Raw genomic sequence first — 5,435 nt, forward strand, 5'->3', positions numbered from 1 at the left:
ACTCTTTAAGACATACTGCAGTCGAACTAAAAATCTTTATGTCCTTCTTACGGAAAAACACCAAAACCTTCCTGACTCTTTCAGACATACTGCAGTCGACCTAAGAATCTTTGTGTCCTTCTTACGGAAAAACACCAGGACCTTCCTGCCTCTTTAAGACATACTGCTGTCGAACTAAGAATCTTTGTGTCCTTCTTAAGGAAAGACACCAAGACCTTCCTGCCTCTTCAAGACATACTGCAGTCGAACTAAGAATCTTCGTGTCCTTCTTATGGAAAACACCAAGACCTTCCTGACTATTTAAGACATACTGCAGTCGAACTAAGAATCTTTGTGTCCTTCTTATGGAAAACACCAAGACCTTCCTGACTCTTTAAGACATACTGCAGTCGAACTAAGAATCTTTGTGTCCTTCTTATGAAAAAACATTAAGACCTTCCTGCCTCTTTAAGACTTACTGCAGTCGAACTAAGTGTCTTCGTGTCCTTCTTACGGAAAGACACTAAGACCTTCCCACCAAGACCTTCCTGCCTCTTTAAGACATACTGCAATCGAACTAAGAATCTTCGTGTCATTCTTCCGGAAAAACACCAAGACCTTCCTGCCTCTTTAGGACACACTGTAGTCGAACTAAGAATCTTTGTGCCCTGCTTAAGGAAAGACACCAAGACCTTCCTGCCTCTTTAAGACACACTGCAGTCGAACTAAGAATCTTCGTGTCCTTCTTAAGGAAAAACACTGAGACCTTCCTGCCTCTTTAAGACATACTGCAGTCGAACTAAGAATCTTTGTGTCCTTCTTAAGGAAAGACACCAAGACCTTCCTGCCTCTTTAAGACATACTGCAGTCGAACTAAGAATCTTCGTGTCCTTCTTATGGAAAAACACCAAGACCTTCCTGCCTCTTTAAGACACACTGCAGTCGAACTAAGAGTCTTCATGTCCTTCTTACGGAAAAACACCAAGACCTTCTTGCCTCTTTAAGACATACTGCAGTCGAACTAAGAATCTCCGTGTCCTTCTTACGGAGAGACACTAAGACCTTTCCACCAAGACCTTCCTTCCTATTTAAGACAAACTGCAGTCGAACTAAGAATCTTCGTGTCCTTCTTATGGAAAAACACCAAGACCTTCCTGCCTCTTTAAGACACACTGCAGTCGAACTAAGAGTCTTCATGTCCTTCTTACGGAAAAACACCAAGACCTTCCTGCCTCTTTAAGACATACTGCAGTCGAACTAAGACTCTCCTGTCCTTCTTACAGAAAAACACCAAGACCTTCCTGCCTCTTTAAGACATAGTGCAGTCGAACTAAGACTCTCCTGTCCTTCTTACGGAAAAACACCAAGACCTTCCTGCCTCTTTAAGACATACTGCAGTCGAACTAAGACTCTCCTGTCCTTCTTACGGAAAAACACCAAGACCTTTCTGCCTCTTTAAGACATACTGCAGTCGAACTAAGAATCTTCCTATTCTGCCGAATAAACTACACGTTACAGTATCATGCAAAGGCTGAAATCAGACAAGGGTAATTCTGTAGTTATCGTAAGCTCTGCTGAATATAAAAGTAAAATAATCAGGCTCCTTTCTTATAAAAGAACATTATCACCTTCTGCAAACTGACCTTGGTTTCTCTAATGGTAATTCAATTTTAACCCTGCATTAAAAAAAACGTATGTTTGAAGCTGATAAGAACGTTTGTAATTTTTGCTCTTTTTTTAAATATATTTGTGGATTTGCTGTATCCATTACTATTATTGTTACTATAATTTAGGAAGAAGGTAAAAACTGCTGATGTCAGGGTACATTTCTCCGTAAAGTTTTCTTCTTTTTCTGACTTTTTTTGTTTTGTTTTGTTCAGGAAGTACGAAGAATAGCGTTTACTGCGTGGCGCTATTAATATTACTTCAGTAATTTTCAGACGATTTCTAATTTATGAAAAGTTATTATTATTATTATTATTATTATTATTATTATTATTATTATTATTATTATTATTATTATTATTAAAAAATACTCACAGCAGCATGAGTCTTAAAATGGAGAATAAATCCACAGTTATGTATATGTACACATATTTAGGGGAAAAAACTGTACAGATTTATCCTTAAATATATGTACTGTACATATACGTAACTGTGGATTTGTTTCTCCATTATTATTATTATATTATATCATATTATATTATTATTATTATTATTATTATTATTATTATTATTATTATTATTATTAGAGACACCGCAGAGTCTTACACCGTCAACTAAAGTTCAAGTTAAAAGGAAGAGATAAGAAAGAATGAAGGAACAGTGAAAGATTATATAGCAACGCTTCTGGTGACGCAAGACTGACTGAGAGCATCAACCTCGCTTGGGAGAGAGGAACGCTGACTGACTGAAAACTGGCATTGCTTTTGTTGTTGTTGAGTTAAGGTAGCCTTATGCCACCACAGCCTCTTTCTCCTACTTAACTCCCTCTCTCAAATCTCCCCACCCCGCCCGGCCCACCGTCTCACTGTCTATCTCTCGACAGCTGTCTTCAGATAAGTAGCCTCACTTTCATTGTCAACCACTAGTTTTAAACATCTTCATCTGTATCTGTGTATTCATTTATATTACGAGCACTTCCCAACAGAAACAAGCCGTTGTCTCCTTTTAATCTAACCTGAAAATGTTCCGCATCTTTCAGTATTTCATTACATAACAGGTAAGTGTAGTTTAACCTGTAAAAAAAAAAAGAAAAATGGAAAATTAACATTTGGAAAGATAGACCTCTCGCCGTCTTCTGCACAGCCAAGTTTTTGAAGACACATTCAAATTAATGACATCATTAGACCATAAATAAAAATATATCTCCAACGCTAGGATATGCAGAAAGTTAGTCTTAGTTTGAGTAATCAGGCTATTTAAAAAGTTCATGATAGTTTATTTAAATAGCGCGCGTCGGTGCCCTGGTCGGGGTGAACGCCCTTGGACCAAACTATCACAGGCGGAGTAAAGTTAATCTCGTGTAGCAGGGCCGAAGTGCGAGAGAGGGCCATCCAGAGATTAATAGGTTGGTTGAACTTGGCTCCCGCTGTCACTAGGACCAGGAAGCCAAGCAGGAATGGCGGCAGAGCTGCTATGGGACTATCGTTCCACTTTTGATTGTCTAAGAGCAGGAAGCCAAAAAGGAAGCAGCAGGAACGGCGGCAGATCTGCTGCGAGACTATCCTGCTTTTGATTGCCTAGGAGCAGGAAGCCAAGCAGGAAGCAGCAGGAACGGCGGCAGATCTGCTGCGAGACCATCGTTCCGCTTTTGATTGCCCTCTGTGCTGTTTGAAGTAGCGGAGAATTTTTCTTTTCTTAAATAAGGAGGATTCGATGTTGTCGCTGATGAGCTGTCTACGAGCGATCGTATTTTTTTTTTTTTAGCGATTTGACTTACCTTTCGTGTGCATGTCTCGTTTACGAGTATTAATTCGTAGCATATAATTAATCTGTATTTGCAGGATCATTTTACAAAGGATAATATATACTCCAGGCTGCTCACTGAATAAAAAGAGGCTGGCATAAGGCCAAATTAATGTAATTAATGCCTTACCACACAAAATACTTTATATAATGGCTGCAAGAATTTCTTCGTTAACCAGAGACTAATCTAACGTTTATTCATCACCACGAGATGTATGAATTTCAATAAAAAAGAATTAACAATAAAATAAATGAAAACGTAGGTTAACATCCTAAAACGAATCCGCGAATTCCAAGCCCTCCCACAGAGGCAACGGATAGTTGGGGGAGGAGCAACTGGAAATCACAATTCTTCTTTTTATCGCGCGTGTTCGAGAGTGAAAACGATCTTCCCTAAACATCCGCTTACGTTAAAGAGGAGAGTCGCTTTGCAACGACGGACACGGTTATCCGGGGTGGGGGTGAGGGGGTGAGGGGGAGATTTTCGTCGCAACGACATCACACTGAATTCGATAGACAAAAAAAACAATTTCATAATTTCGACGCCATGAGCAAAAACGACGAAGCGAAATTTTTGTAATGACGAAATTTAAAATTTTATTAATAATTAAAATTAAACACAAATAAAGCAGCCTACCAAAATAAAATAAAAAAAAAACGAAAAAGTTGGAGTAAACAAATTACTGATTTTATCGAAATGAAATTCCCCATCGGCCGACCGGGAAACGCTTGTCATTGCTTTTTTAATGTAATGTATCACACACTATAGCGTCCAATTCCCCTGAATACTTCACGACGCAACAGCAGCAGGAACAGCAAAAGCAACAGCAACAGCAGCAGCAGCAGCAGCAATCATCAAATACATTATTTTTTTGTGTGATACATTTTCTCTTGCATGATACATTTCGTCTGCTTGACATCTACAGTGCCTCTGAACTGATGTTCGAGTGCCCATTAACCGTATGGAGAGCAGAGTCATTCTGATTTATCCCTGGTGATTGGGCGTGGGGGAGGGTGGGTGGGTGGGTGGGTGGGTTGGTGGTTAAAGAGAGAGAGAGAGAGATGGGGAGAAGTGAGGGAAGGGGAACGACCCCATGGTGCATATCCGTCTATTCACGTCTGTGCATAGTGCGCCCATGTTATGCACGGGACAGTTGCAGGTTCATAGCCCGTGATCTCTCTCTCTCTCTCTCTCTCTCTCTCTCTCTCTCTCTCGATTGCTGCCTGCTACGGAAAAAGCCTCGTTTTCATTTCATGTCGGTCACCTGTTTTAAATACCTTCATTTTGATCTATCTGTCTATCTATCTTTCCATCTGAGCCGCGATAATTTGCGACAGAAAACCCATGGTATCATTTTAACCTAACCTGAAAATATTCGCTATCAGTGTTTATTTACGCAATATGTGCTCTGCCACTTATGAAATTGCCTTTGTGACTTTTGCTGCTGTAAACTCTCTCTCTCTCTCTCTCTCTTTCTCTCTCTCTCTCTCTCTCTCTCTCTCTCTCTCTCTCTCTCTCTCTCAGTGCTACAGTCATTACAATGTATTTTTCCTATTCATGAAAACAGATTATTCAAAGCTTAGTGTACGAACAAATAGATTGCAGTTTGTACAATGATATGAACAATGTTCATTGAGGCTCGTGATTTTAGTTGCTCGATCAAAGGTTTCAAACTGGCTGTTTATGACCAAATAAAAACGAAATGACAAAGAAGGAGAAAGGGAGAATTATCTCTGGTCACCGAAGACCTATTTGGCTTCACCCCTTCCATGACCCGATCTTGGCACGGGGGCGGCTGGGTCAAACCGATACTGCCTACGGGCGTTGTGGCTTTCCGTGTGTCCGGAGGGCACCCTCTGTGTCGCATCCAAGTTCCTCGCTGGCGGGAGAAGACCGGCGGAGGACGAATCCTCTTTTGTTTATTATTATCCTTCGCTTCCTCAAACTTCTATGACGTAAGATCGCTCTGGAGGAACATCCCTGTGGC

General features: G+C 40.4%; 1 non-coding gene across 1 annotated transcript in view; it reads left to right on the forward strand.

Moving 5' to 3' along the window:
* The first annotated feature begins 5,424 nt into the window (after positions 1-5,424).
* Positions 5,425-5,435, forward strand: part of TRNAR-UCU (transfer RNA arginine (anticodon UCU)) — a 73-nt gene continuing 62 nt past the window's right edge. The window contains exon 1 of the tRNA in view: positions 5,425-5,435. This exon is cut by the window's right edge and continues 62 nt beyond it. This is a non-coding gene — a tRNA (tRNA-Arg).

Source organism: Macrobrachium rosenbergii, chromosome 3 (genome assembly GCF_040412425.1).
Source record: "Macrobrachium rosenbergii isolate ZJJX-2024 chromosome 3, ASM4041242v1, whole genome shotgun sequence".
Classification (NCBI taxonomy): Eukaryota; Metazoa; Arthropoda; class Malacostraca; order Decapoda; family Palaemonidae; genus Macrobrachium; species Macrobrachium rosenbergii.